This window comes from Vitis riparia, chromosome 18, assembly GCF_004353265.1.
Source record: "Vitis riparia cultivar Riparia Gloire de Montpellier isolate 1030 chromosome 18, EGFV_Vit.rip_1.0, whole genome shotgun sequence".
NCBI lineage: Eukaryota > Viridiplantae > Streptophyta > Magnoliopsida > Vitales > Vitaceae > Vitis > Vitis riparia.
In genome coordinates, this window is record NC_048448.1 from 38,180,739 (window position 1) to 38,196,646 (window position 15,908).

The 15,908-nt window shown below is 29.0% G+C and overlaps 2 pseudogenes; one reads left to right on the forward strand and one right to left on the reverse strand.

The window, feature by feature from the left end:
- Positions 1–100: 100 nt before the first annotated feature.
- On the reverse strand, positions 101–1,186 carry LOC117905842 (annotated as a pseudogene).
- A 3,407-nt stretch (positions 1,187–4,593) lies between these two features.
- On the forward strand, positions 4,594–5,613 carry LOC117905843 (annotated as a pseudogene).
- The last annotated feature ends 10,295 nt before the right edge of the window (positions 5,614–15,908 follow it).

The following is a 15,908-nucleotide window of genomic DNA, read 5'->3' on the forward strand; positions in this document are numbered from 1 at the left end:
AAAATAAAAACTGAACAACCTTGCTTAATTTATTTCACTCACAATTTATTGAACAAAACCAGTACTAAAATTGATCCAACAAGCAAACTCAAAAGAAAAATCCAAGGAAAATCAAAAGAAAATTTATTGAGAATAAATGAAATCTTGAAGCTCCGTGAGAAATAGAGTTGATTCAGGCAATTGAGGAAAGATATAAAAGGAGTGAATGGCATTTGGATAATCAACCACCTTCACTTCTTTTCCATTTCTTTCAGTCCTTCACAATACCTCTTCTGCCAGTCTCTTAATGGATCAAAGCCTCCATGAACACCAAACTTTCGGAAACTTCAACCCCGATATATCGCTCGATTTCGGCCCGAATACGTTCGCCGCCGGATGGTCTCGATCAGACCCCTCCGGCAGAAACGCCTTCCAGCACCAGTCGTGCGCTCCACGGACCATAGCGGAGTTCCAGCGAGCTGAATTTCGGATTCTGTTCTCTCTTCTCCGCCGAAAAATGGTTGTATCAGTATGGCTCCGGCGATTTTCAGGTTTCGGAAGTCGTGCTCCCCGGCCCTTGCAGTTACGTGGTGGACCAGGTTGCCGCCGGCGCTGTCGCCTACGATGAAGCAGCGTGTTAGATCGGCGTTGGCTGGGGGGTTTTCGTCAATGAATTTGAGGATTTCGACGCCGTCTTCGTACGGAGAGGGGAATTTGTGCTCCGGAGCGAGACGGTAGTTGACGGAGACGACGATGGCGGGGAGTTCTCCAGCGAGGCGGCGGCAGAGGTCATCGTAGGACTTGGAGCTGGGGGAAAGGAACACGAGGCTGCCGCCGTGGAAATAGACGATGATCGGAAGATTTTCCCCGAAGTGGTACCACGAGAAGGAAGTAGCGAAACCACAGGTTCCGGGAGGGGTCGACTGTGGTGTCGGAGGTGGTAACGCCTTTAACTGGGTTGTCGGAGGGGGGCACTTTGAAGTCAATAAGTGTCATGAGACAGCGGTTGACGGTGCCATTACGGCGAATAGATGCATTAGAGATGGCGTTCAAGGCGGCAAGGATGAACCGGATCCTCCATGGAAGCTTCAGAGAGGTCGGAGTTCGCTGCCGGACGTACCGGACATTTCTCCTGTGGAGGAGAGAAGTGGAAGAAATGGAAGGCAGTCAGTCTACCACTCCACAAATCAAACGGATATGTCTCCATTATGTCAAAAAAAAAAAAAAATCATATTCAATTTAATAATTTAATTTTTACGGGAATATAATTTTGATTTATACAAATAAAAATGAATCTATTTTGGATTTGATATAGATTAGTATCTCCTACAATCATTTATGAAGAAATAATTTTATCATAAATGAATATATAAAGGCCTTATATATATATATATATATATATATATATATATATATATATATATATATATATATATATAGGAATTGTATGTTTAAATTATTTTGATTAAAAATAAAGATTATTTTCTATATTCTAAATTTTAACTAGACAAATATATATATCTTGCATTAACTTTGTTCCAATTTTCTTATATTAAAAAAGTGTAAGAAATGTTTTTATGGCTGCTTCAATATTTAAAAATTTGACATCTTAATATTTAAGAAATTTATTAAGTAGAATTTAACTCAAAATATTTTATTAAACTCATTATAAATTATTCCATATTTTTTTTATTTTTCCATTCCAAAGCAAAATTAAATTTTTTTTTTTTAACGAAAAGTTAATTAGCTATTCTACATTTATCTTTTTTTTACTTAAAAATTGTTGGAAAATATCTCAATCTCTTAACTAGAGTACATTTCTTTTTACAAAATTATTCTCTCATTAGAACGTGATAGAAGAAATGAGAGGATTATAGTGCAGGATAAGACTGTTGTGCATAAAGCAAACCATGGCACATTAGGTGAGCGACATGCACAAGGAAACCATATATCATATAGAGGTGAAAAATTAACTTACTAGAATTTGATTCAAGGTGGAAAGTGTTATGAAGTATTATAAATTCTTAATTCAAATATATTTCTATTTGGGTAAGGAATGTTATATAGACTATTTCTTAAGTTCATATATGATTGTAATTAGATTCTTTATATAATATCCTAGGTCATGATGGGAAAAAGTTGTGAGAAAGATATAAACTTGGAAAGAGTATCCATATAGGATAGAGAAGTAAGGAAGATGAAGATACGTACATCTTATGGAGTAAGTAGGTTTGAGATTAAGGATGTAGATGTGAGAAATAGTGAGAAACTGATTAGAGCAAAAGGACACATGATTTAGGATGAAAATGCAAAGAACGGAGAAACATGAGATGTTTTATGACCCAATGTTAATATATTTGTTTCTATATATCCTCAATAATATTCTCCCTTCATATAGTGGAATATTATCTCTTATCCATGAAGGTAGATATGGTAGAACTATGTTAAAACCTCATATACTTTTTATGTGTTATGATTTTATTTTTATGTTTGCAGTAAAGATTTCACATGCACAATAAGTTGTAAAGAGCCTTAGTTGAAGATATCCATAAGAGCTTTGGTTAAAAAAGTTAAAAAAAACCTTGATTAAAAATGTTTGAAAGAGTCTTGGTTGAATATGTTTGGATAAGCCTTGTTTAAAGATTTCAAGAAGAGCAAAGAAGAACATAACCTACAAGAGAATTGCAAAATGAATTTTTTGTTAAGGTAGAGTTAATTATTCCATCTTTATAAAGTGATACAAGAAATGAAAGAAAAGTGGTGCACAACATGACTATGGTGTATGAAATGAACCACGACACATGATGAGATTGAATGTGCATAAGGAAACCACATATCATGGAGAGGTGAAAGATTGGCTTAATGAATGAGTTTAAAGTAACAAATAAAAATAATTTATTGACTTTAAATTTATTTTTTATTTTCCTCCATTTTTTTCTACTTTTCTACTATATTTTCTTTCCATTGTATTTTCCTTTAAATTTTACGAGAACTGAACATAGCCTTAAAAAAAACACTTTTATTAAAAACATTTTAAATAAAACACTCTCAAACACATTATTAATATATTTAACGACTTAAATCAAATTATTAAATCAATATCAAGTTAATTTATCAAAGTAGTAAATACATTTTAATCACAAGTCCTTTAAAAAAAAAAATAACAATGATTTCTAAAAGATTATTTATTACAAAAAACACGAATAAACAATAGGAAAAACAAAATAAGAACACGTAGATTTACGTGGAAAACCTTTGATAGGAAAAATCACGGGTAGAGGAGAAGAAGATTTATCATGTCAAAAATTATTACAAGAGGGGAAAAATGTGAGCATCTATTGCATAGACGTAAATATATATATATCCCCACTTGTAATATATATTAATAAAGAGTAATTAACAAAGCATGTCCATTTTGTTACCGCCACGGACTTCAAAAATTTTTTTCCACTCACCAAACTCTAACATTATTAAATATCTAATTTATAAAAGAAATATTTTCAACAATAAAAAATACTTTCCGTCCTCTCAAAATCACTCATATGGACCCAACCCAAATATATATAGACATAGGTGGATGATTATGGGGTGGCACTAATTTAGTTAATTTGGGATTGTGGAACATAGTGCCGGCCTCTTGTTTGTGAATTTGGCCTACTCTCCTATATTTCTAAGAAGTTTATTAGTGGAAACTTCTCCATTAATTTCTTAAATTCATCGCTAATTTTAATTTTTATAAATGATGATGGGTGAATATTTTGGTTAGCAACTATATGTATAAAATTGATCACAAAAAATAAATAAATAACCGACCCAATAATTTAATTCAAGAATTTAAACCCTTATAGTAAACCCTAATAAATTATTTTATTTCAATTGGGTAAGGTATAAAGTTTTTTTTTTTTTCAAATATATTAATTTTAACTTAGCATAAATGGAATCAGTTTTGAAATTTTACAGGCTTTATATCAAAAACATATTTTATTATATTTTGTTACTAATTCATTTCTTGACAACCTATTCAAATAAAAAATAATTTTATTTTCTTCAAAATTTATCTATCCTTTATAAATACCAACTTATAAAGTTCAATATTTTTCCTTTTATCAAATAAAAAAAGGTTATCCGATTAAAAAATTATTTAAAAAACCAATTTTAGAAATCTAAGCCTTCAGTCATTTTTAGTCTTATTTTAATAAAAATATCTTCATTGTTTTCTCGTAAAAATAACTATTTCTTTTAAAACATATTATAAATACTTGAAATGGTTAAGAATATTTATGTTAAAAATTAATTACTTATTAAAATATAAGAATTATTTATATTTTAATGGATTAATTTAATAAAAAAATAAAAATAATAATAACTTAAAAAGAAGCAATTGATGACAAGAATCTCTTAGTAGAGTATCATTGTTATCCTCATCTCCTACTAAGCTCTCTTATACTAATAATAAGAATTATTACAATAATGTTATTAATTATTAAATAATTATCATTTATAATTATAAATGATAATAATATTATAACTATTTTTGTTGTTAATATTATGAGACCACATGCCGTCTTTACATTATTACCTTTGATTTTTCCCTCCAACATTGCATAGACTGAGATGGCCGGCAGCGAAGTCCGTACATCACCGGAGTTACCTTTGAAGCTCCGGCTGTCCCTCGCCATATTCTCCGCCGTGTCCAAAGTCTCTCTTCGCCGCAACGGTACCGTCAACCGCTGCCTCATGAGCCTTGTTGACTTTAAATCCTCTACCAATAAGAAACCCATCAAGGGCGTCACCACCTCCGACACGACCGTCGATTCCTCCCGCAACATCTGGTTCCGCGCCTACCGGCCTCGCGAGGCCGCCTCCGGAGAGAACCTCCCCGTGATCGTCTACTTCCATGGCGGCGGTTTCGCGTTACTCGCTGCCAACTCGAAGCCGTACAACGACCTCTGCCTCAGGCTTTCCCGAAACTCCCCGCCATCGTAGTCTCGGTCAACTACCGCTCTCGCCGGACCACCGCTACCCATCCCAATACGACGATGGCTTCGACGCCCTTAAATTTCTCGACGACAACCCTCCCGCAAACGCCGATCTCACCCGGTGCTTCATCGCTGGAGACAGCGCTGGCGGCAACCTCGCCCACCACGTCACAGCCAGAGCCTGCGAGTTCGAATTTCGGAACTTGAAAATCCTCGGACTCATACCGATACAACCCTTTTTCGGCGGCGAAGAGAGAACCGAATCGGAAACCCAACTAGCCAGAGCTCCGGTTCTTTCAATGAAGCTCACTGACTGGTACTGGAGGGCGTTTTTGCCGGAGGGGTCGGACAGAGACCATGCGGCGGCGAATGTATTCGGGCCGAAATCGAGCGGCATATCGGGGGTGAAGTTTCCGAAAAGTTTGGTGTTTATAGGAGGTTTCGATCCGTTAAAAGAGTGGCAGAAGAGGTATTGTGAAGGACTAAAGATGAGTGGGAATGAAGTGAAGGTGGTGGAATATGGAAATGGGATTCATGGGTTTTATGTATTTCCGGAGCTGCCGGAGAGTGGCTTGATGGTGGAGGAGGTGAGGGAGTTTATGAAGGAGAGAACAGGATTTGGGGATCAGTGACTTAAGTTAGCAATCGAAGGGAGGAGGAGCTATGGTTGTTTTTGCTTTCTTTTTCAATTTTTTTTTTTTTTTTTCATTTTCAAGCATGCATGGAGGTGTTGGGTGAATTATGGTTTTTTCTAATTGATGAAAAAGAAAGTGATTGGAAAAGGGATATGGAAGATTCAATCAATAATGCAGAGGTCATGAATTAATCAAAGGTAGCACCTTTTCGGACCCTATATGTTGAATTTCTACGTAGTATTCCAGTGGCCCCAAAGTCGGCCCGACCTTTAACTCTGGACTCATTAGCAGCTCGAGCCAAGCCCAGCTCTAAAGGCCGGAGCATGGCCTAGATCGAGAGGCCTAAGCGCAAACTCAGCCTAGGCAGCCCCTCTGGGCCCTTGTATCCAAACAATTCAAATGGAAAATTTGATGGTAAAAAGCTTTCATTGATGCATTGAATCTATTTGGGAGTACTTCTGTTGAAGCGACTCCATTAGAAACACTTTTAAAGGAAATCACTTAGAACTCATCCGAGAGTTATTACAATTAATACGTTTTTTTTTTTACTAGCCGTTCCATTGAAAATGTTTTAAAGAAAATAGCTTAGTTTAAATATAAATCTTTTAAAAAAATGATTTAATACTATTTTTGGTAGGAGTATAACTTAAAAAAAATGCTTTAATAGTATTTTTTGGTAGGGATGCAACTTAGATGGGTTGACTTGACTTAACATAATGTTTGAGTAGACTCGTGCAATTATTTTTAATATTCAAGTTGGGTTTGAGTTAAGTTTTATCATCCCGAAATTATTTTGAGTTGAGCTCATGTCAAAGTTCAAACAACCCAAACTTAACTTAAACCCCATTATAAAGTATATTATCTTGTGTAATAATAATATTTATTATCTTTTTAGATTTTCACCAAAAAATAAAAATTAAATCAAACCATAATTATACCATATGCCTTTTCACTTTATTTAGAAAGATATATAAATTTATTTTTATGTTTTTGGTTACAATCTTAAAATTTTATTCAATTTACAATTTAAATTTGTTAAAAAATATAGATTTTAAATTTTTTTTTATAAATATTATAAACGAATTTGAATCATACAACCTTCTCAACTCAACTTGACATTAAAAAAAAAAAAAATTGGATTGAGTATTTCAAACTAAATTGATTGTTTCTTAATTTGAGTTTGACTCAAGTTACTCATGTTGTGATTGAACAAAACTTTCCAAGTGCATCCACCAAGAATCGAATTTAGGAATTTTCCCCTTTATTAGGTTGGACGCTTTAACCATTCAACCATGAATGCAACGAGACTCACCGAGTGAACTAGGTTTTGGTATTCCTTTTAAAGTATCTATTTCTTTGGGAGAATTATGTTTTGGGGGTAGATGAGCCCAAAAATTAACAAAGGTTCATATAACTCTTCAAATTGAGTTGAAGGATATGAAATAGTAACAGACAAATATACCATTTAAGAACACATATAAAATATTTTATAAAATTAAGTTAAATAATTTTTTTTCAATAATTTTTTTCAAAAATCCTAAATTAAATAAAAATGGTTTTCAAAAATATTAAATTAAATAATTTTTTTTTCAAAAATATTAAATTAAATAATTTTTTTAAATATTAAATTAAATAAATTTATTTTTAAAAAATATTAAATTAAATAAAAGTATTTTTAAAAAATATTAAATTACATAAAAGTATGTTTTAAAAATATAAATTAAATAAAAATATTTAAAAAAAATATTAAATTAAATAAAAGTATTTTTCAAAAATATTAATTTTTTTCTCAAAATCAACAAAGGGCATTTTTGGAAATACTGAAGGATAATATCCTTCAACTCAATTTCCATACTTTCATTGAGTCTTGGGCTCAATTTGGAGAGTTACATGGACCTTTTGTTAATTTGGGGGCCATCTACCCCTAAAACATAATTCTCCCTATTTATTTTGTTAAATGATATTTGAGAAAAGAGGGAATATGAAGACGTGTTTCTAGAATGAACAAGATAGGGGCTGAGAAGGGGGAGTTAGTAGAGTTAGACTAGATTGGAATGAGCATAAGAACTTGTTTTGATGTATGAGATTGACTAATGCTCTCAAGTTGATGCAATGCATTCCACTAATTGACTTGATAATCAATCAATCCAAGTTGCAACCTAATTTTTGATGAGGTATTTTACGAGAAAAAAATATTTTTGGAAAAATAATTTACCAAGTGATATTCAGGAATTACTTCTATATTTCTTAAAGTAATTTTCAAAAATCCATGAAACACCTAATTTTTATAAGAAAATACTTCCAAACACAATGAAGCATTTCCAAAATAATTTCAATAAATTTAATAAATTTTATAGCAAAAAAATCTTAATCTTTCTAAATAATAAAATAAATTTTAGGATTTTTTTCAAACAACTAATATAAATAAGTTGTGAGCGGTGAAGCTTTTTATTGAAAAAAAAATCTATTATCAATATCATTGTAAATTCATCTTTGTTATCTATGAAACCCACCTTTGAAAAATTATTTTAACATCCCATAACCATACACACACTCTCAATAGTCTTTAGATGTTTTCATACTTTCAATTAATTTAGCTATTTTTAATTAAAATTAGTTATCAACTAAAGACCATACAAAAAACTTCCTCCAATATTTTTTTTTTTAAACAATTATGGAGGGTAATACTTCGATTGAAAAACATGTTAGTATTTCCATGAAACTATAAATTGAAGATAAAGATAAAGTTTCACATGTCAACTTTAATGAAAACATGGCACACTACAAATTAAAGATAAGCTTCATATGGGAAAAAGCTTGTGCTCCATGTCAATCATACAAGTACCCCCCAAGCTTTTTCAGACAAAGTCCATCATATTTGTGATTCACCATCAACAAAATTATTCCAATTCTTCCAAGATTTCAGACCAAATCAATGTTCCATGTATTGAAATGACACTCAAGAATTCAATTTCAGGCATATCTTGATTCTTAAAGTACAAATCAAAGGAATATATGCTCCAATATATCAGAGATTCTGCAGGTAGTACTTATAGATTTAATTAGTCTCTTTATTAGTGGTCAAGTTCAAATGCTGCCTTTGTATTAGTATGATCTTATTAATATTTTGTCACACATTATATTTTAATTTTATTCCTTGGCCTATGGCATATAGTCATGTTGTGACTTCCCATTATATTCCCTTTCTTTATACTATTTATGTTTTTTCTTTGTTCCTTTTATTTTTTTAACAAATGGGTTCAAAATTATTCTCTAATTATTCATTTTTTAAAACAAATTTTGGTTCCTAGGTTTGTTTGGTTGTTAACATAGATTATTATGCTTGCAAAATATGTTTTAAGGTTAGAAATTTCCATGGATGAATAAGAACAGTAAAAATAGTAGCATCATATTTTGTTGTTGTTATTATTACTATTATTATTATATCTATGAATGATTTAAACTAAGCTTGAACTTTAACCATAAGTTAAAAAATTTAGATTCTATTTAGAAAATATTTTCAAAAATAATTTTATATATAATTTTTAGAATAGTTTTTGAAATTTGTTTTATGATATTTTGTAAAACAAAAATTACTTTGAGAATTTGAAATGTTCTTAATATGTTTTGAATATGTTTTAAAAAATAAATTTTCTGATTTTTAACTATATTTAAATTGTTTTAAAAAAAACAATTTGAAATGAAAATTGTTTTAACCATTTTTCATATTTGTATAATTATATTTAAAAATAACCTTTAGAAAATAAATAAAATCAATTTAAAGATAATTTTATAAAAACGCTCTATTTTTTGTTTTTAAGAATAAGAAATAGTTTCTATTTTTTATTGTCAAACCTATTTTATTATTATTATTATTTTGAAGAATAGTTTTAAAAAACAATTATCAAACAGATTTTAAGATTTAATTAGATTTAGATCACATAAGTATTGGAAAAAAAAGAATATAAATTATATTCTTCCATTTTTCCTTTTCCTCCTTTTTCTCCCTTATACCTTCCATAGTCTAAATAAAGTCCCATAATTTGTGCTTGAAAATTTCAAAGCCAATGCTTCAACTTGAATTATTGTAAAGTATTTGCATAGTCATTTTTAGGGGTTTTTTTAAATACTTTTTTGTGTCATTAATTACATGCCACAATACATTTAATTTTTTAAACTAAGATAACACAATGTTTAGTATCTTAAGTTTGAGTGAATGTACATCTAATTAAGTTGATGATTAGTGAATAACACACATGATCTCTCTCTCCACTTTGCCAGCTTCTTGGAGATTCTAAAACCCTTGGAATGAGCAAATTATAGTATAGATGTTTCATACATTCTTTAAAAATATGCCTTTTATATGCTTTTTTTTTTCCACCCAAATTCTTGTACATTGAATTATATGTTCCCAAGCCAAACTTCAACCTCAAGTTGTCACCTTAACTTATATCTATCTTTCCATGAAATACTACTACCGTCCAAATTTTTTGACCTAATTGTTTCTAGAACCAAGCTATTGGATTGGAATCAAGCATTTGTTCTTATTCCTTTCTCATAGTCAAATAAGTTAAGTCTGCATTAGGCCACTAACTCTTACCACATTTTTAGCCTTTGTGAGACAACTACACTACTAATTTTTTTAACATTAGTTTTTAGGATTCATCATCAATGAACAATTTATTACTAGATTTGAAAATTTTGATGGTACTTCTTAAAAGATTTGAGTCTTTAAAACTAAGGATTAGTTTCAATCAAGCCTCTTGAGATTTTGTAAAATAACCATTACTGATTTCAAATTTTGTTTGTAAACATATATAATATATATATAAATTGATTTCCTTTATAAAAAATTTTCGTAAAGAAATTTTAGATAAACATGTTTAATAATTTTCAAAAATAATAATAATTTTTTTTAGAAAAGAAATTTTATTTAAAAAAATAAATTTATATATGAAATTATATTTTAGGATGCTACCTGAAGAAAGTGTATTTACACTAAACCTCATAATCTATTAGGGTGCCACCTGCAGACTTTAAAATCAATGGTGGATGAGTGCATTTACACTAAAGCTCTGAGATTGAAAATAAAATTAATCCTAAAAATTACTTTATACAGTGTGTTTCATAGTGTTATATCTTAACCCAATCATGTTGAAACTGAAAAAGTAATTTAGATGCTCTATTCAAAATGCTTTTAATGTAAATATTATTCTCTACAAATATTGCTTAGAAAATTACCTATTAATTGTTTCTCTAAGAAACATTACAAGTGATTTTTAAACTTTTAAAAAGTGCTTTTTAATTTTATCCAACACTTGATTTTTTTTCAAGAATATTTTTTATATTAGAAGTGTTTTTCAAAAGACTATCAAATGAATTCTTAGAGTTCGTTTAACAGCAATTCTAGAAAATGTTTTCAGCATAATAAATATTTTTAAAAAAAATTTAGATATTTGATAAAATTTTAAAAATACTTTTAAAAATTTTAAAAATTACTTATAATATTTAAAAATCACTTATAATGTTTTTTTTTTTTTTTTAGAAATACTTGATAAGTGATTATTTTAAAAATATTTTGAGAAAAAAATACTTCCAATATAAACACTATCAAACACATTCTTAATCATATTTAAAAAATATTTTATATATATAGCTTAACTATTAAAGATTTGATGTTTAGTAGATGCTTGGAAGATCCATATATTTCCCTATTTTGAAAGACATTTGTCAAATTGAAAGAACTTACTATATAAAGTGTAAGGCATAAATGGTGGTCTCCATGAACATAGGTTCTCCATATGCAAGTGGCCCACTCACTCATTTACAACAACTTCTCTATTGGGTGCCACCAGACAGTCTTCACATGTATGCCGTTTTGCAATAGTCTGTTGCTCTAAAATTCTCTCACACACTTCAACTAAAGGTTCTCCAGGCTACGTTTCCAACCTCTAAAGCCCTCAAGTTAAAAAAAAATATAACATTTTCTTTAATTTCATGTTTGGTGTCATGGAAAAAAATATGAAAACAGTTTTTTATGCTTAAATATAGAAAACAATGTATTTTGAGAGTAATTCTTTATTTGTTTTTATTTATTTTTTAAGGATTATTTAAAAAATAATTATGAAAATATAAAAATGAAATATTATAGATACAAATTATTTTTAAAATATATTTAAAAACATAAAAAAATAAGTTAAGAACATTTTATGTCTCCAAGTAAACATTTGTTTCATAAAACATGAAAACAATTTTTAAAAATTTGTTCTTAAAAACTTTTTTTTTAAAACTATTTTTTAAAATACTTCCAAGACAGAACTTATATTTTTTAATAAATTATTTGTTAATCTTTATATAGGTAATTGTTTTTTTAAAACACTCTTCAAACAACATTTATATTTTTTAACCTTTTATAAACAATTAAATAAGAGAGAATTTTATAGATGTTTTTTACTTTTTATTTATATATTTTCTGATTTTGTTCCCTCAAATTTATAAAACCAAACATAATCTAAGGTTATTTTGGTTCTTGGATAGTTATAAGGAAAGAAAAAAATGGTAAAATAAATAATTTTATCATATTTGATTATCTTATGAAAAAAAAAAAAATATAATTAATTAGAAACTTATGTATTTTTAGATTATTTAATTTTATATTAAAGAGTTAAAATAAGTTAAATAAGTTTAAAATATTATATAAAAATAATTTATCAATTTTGAATCTGTTTTTTATTTTCATTCTACTTTTCCTTTTTATTTCCTTTCTTACATTTTCCCTCAACTTTCTTATTAACCAAACATAGCGTTAGAGCGTCTCTCCTCATGGGTAGGTATATATATCTGTTAGGGAATTTTTTGGCATATGTTTGGGTCCATATGGGTTCCTAATTATATATGTGCATAGGAATCAGATTATACCTAAGTTTAAACCCTTGGTCATTTTTTTCCTTAAAATTTATTCTTAGTTACTCTAGAAATCTTGTGACACTTCAGAAAGGCCACTTTTGAAGCCATACTTTATTCAATTAATCTCCAGTCGCTTTCTGCCCCTATTGAAATCAATGCTTCCTAGTGATTCCATAATATATCATTTAGTATAATAATATTAAGTATTCCTAGATCATAAGAGAGAAGGAAATAGCTTTCTATATAATTTTTGGGTCTGTTTTTTTTTTTTTTTTTTTACAAAATAAATAAATAAAAATATCCATCTTTGACCTGACACTCATTCAATTATATAATAATAATAATAGAAAGTAATGCATGGATTGTGAGCCCTAATCAAGGGGCTTTTTATTGTATTATAAAAAATAATTCTAAAATTACTACATTTTTTAATTTCAAGTATAACTCGTTTTTTGAAAAAATTAGTTTAGCGTAAAAGTAACATGTTTTTAAAAGGCAAATTCGTAAAAAATGAATTCGATTTTTTCAAAGACAAATTTAATACAAAAATTGAACTCGTTTATTTAAAAGATGAGTTCAATAGAAAAAATAAATTCGTCTTTTAAAAAGATAAGTTTAATGTAAAAATATAACAAATTATGAAAAATATTATATTTATTTTTATTTGTTTAAATAACCATTTTTTAAATAATACTTACAAAGAAAAAAAAATCCCAAATCAAGTGGTTGTAGTGTCAAAAGGTGGCAAAGAACATGGAAAAGAAAAGGGGTTTGAATGACCACAAAATATGATGATAAGAGTCTATACCAATTGGATATTCCTTGAAATATCCATTGTGTTCGCCCTCCCTCAATTCATCCCATTCTGAATGATGCCTACTTCATTTTCTATGTGCACACCCCATGATGTAATCCTCCCAACCCACCATGTCCATAAACCAAAATCTCTCACCATAGCCTTTGATTTTCTCTTGTTTTTATCCAACCTTTTTTCTTAGATTCATTTCTTCTATCTCTTCTATATAATCCTTTTTGGAAGAATGTGTATGTTTTCGTAGTTTAATCACCCAAATGGTTTGCCTTTCGGTATTTGATGCCAAAACAAAAAATAATAATAGTAATAAATCCAAATAGATTTTTTTTCAAATTAAGTTCTACTTTTAGATATTTGTGACCGGTGGTAAAAACTAGTCTGAACCCCCATTTCTTCTCTCTTTTTTAATTTAGTTTTTAGAAAAATTTTAAATTATCAAAAAGGTATTTACTAAATTTTGCATTTGGGTTATTAAAAGCCATGATAAAATCTAGACTATAGTATAAGAGCATGAACAATAAGATTATTAGGCATAAATAATATGACGAACAAAGAAATGAAACCAAAATATATATGTGGTATGACCAAATTGATTACGCCTTTCCATGCACATCAATTTAGTATTGTGATCGAATTTCTTTTTAATGTTTTAATTAAAAAATGTGAAGAAGAAGATGAGAGAAACAAAAAAGGAAAACTAAGAACATGTGAGTTGAGTACGATTTTGATGGAAATTCGGGAAAAAGAGAAAGATATTTTAATCCATCCACATAACCTTTTATTTGAAGAAAAAAAAAAAAAGAGATGAAAATAAGCAAGAATAAAGAAGGATTATACGTGTCTAATTAACAGTTTCCCTTTTAATTTATCATTTTCTTTCTTTCCTTAGATTCTTTTCTTCTATCTTTTCTAGATAATCATTATTGGCAAAAGCTTTATTTTATTTTATTTTTTTCCTTGGCCTGTCATAATCACCCAAATGGGTTGTTCTTGTGATGCCTTGTAGGTATCTGATTCCAACAATAAATAAATAAATAACAATAATAATAATAAATAATGTAGAGGTTATTCAACCATGGTCCATGGATGGTGATGGGGCCTTCCTACTGCCGTTTGAGTGAGTCTTTTTCTTTCTTTCTTTCTTTCTTTTGGCTTGGAGCATTGCATTATTTGGCGAATGTGAATGGCCACAAGCATGTCATGTTTGAAAGCAAATTGGTATACTTCAAACACAAGCCATACATATTCAATGGAAGGACACTAGAATATCATGCTAAACAAATTCTATTCACTCTCCATGCCAAATTCTATAAGCCCCTTTGGAATTTGGAAAGTTTGAGGGAAGCAAATGAGAAAAAAGAAATTAAAAATTTATTTAATATACAATCGAAGCTTGAACATATAAATTTTTTAAAATAATTTTCATTATATTTTATTATTATTATTATTATTATTATTATTTTTTGTATTTTTAAAGGCAGATAAAATTAGAGAATTTGAAGATCTATTCATTTGTTCGATTTTTTTTTCTTTTTTAATACTTTCACATAAATCACTAAACCAAACCTGGTATTAATGAATGGGTTTTCCGTTCAAATGAAAGAAAACTTCAATGTCAAGTTCATCCCATAAATTAACATACATTTTTTGCTATATAATTTATGAATTTTAATAGCTAAGATTTGTCACTAATTGGATGAAATTAGTTGCAAGTCCCCATAATGTGCAATGACACTCTTCTTGATTGGTAACAACTAATAGTTGCAATGATGGTAAGGAAAAATGATCATAGAAGAATGGAACCAACTTGGCAATAAAATGAGTTGTCCTCTTATGAATATTGGGACAAGAATAGTTAATGAATGTGTTTTTGTATGCATCATGCAAGCACTTGCAAAACTATGAAAAGTAGAAAAACAAAACAATACTTTAAGAAAAGTACTAAAAGGACCCTCCTCTTGTAGTTAAAATTACATATTCCTTTTGATGTAGACTTGAGCCCATGAAAATGAATGTGCAAATGATACACAGATTCCAATGAACCATTGATGTGATGTTTATTCACATTATATATATATATATATATATATATATATATATATATATATTTAAAAATGGTTTCGTTGTGTATATTTTCTTTTATTGATTTAGCTTTTTTAAGAAATCTAAAACCGAATAAATATTGATAAATAAAATGAACGAAGATTGTATTGATATGAATTTGCTTCTTTATTAGAGCTCTTTATGATCTTTATACATTTCATCGTTTATGAGAAATTATCTTTGCTAAGGAAAATAATCTCATTAGTATTGATCAATTAAACCATTAAAAAGGAAAAAGAAAAAGAAAAAGAAAAAAAAACAAAAAGAAAAGATACATCTCCATGTACAACCGAAAGGTGCTCTCAATTAGTTATTGTTGTTGGAGGATGGGCCCATCTATCATGGGCTCTCCACAAGTGAAAATGTCTTCTTACATTTTTTGTTGTCACCTCCAATTTTTCCATAATTTAAACTTGAGACTTTTGAATTTTTATAGACAATTGTTATTCTTTGAGATCATATATTGTTATCGTTTGGAGTTTGAAGAAATTC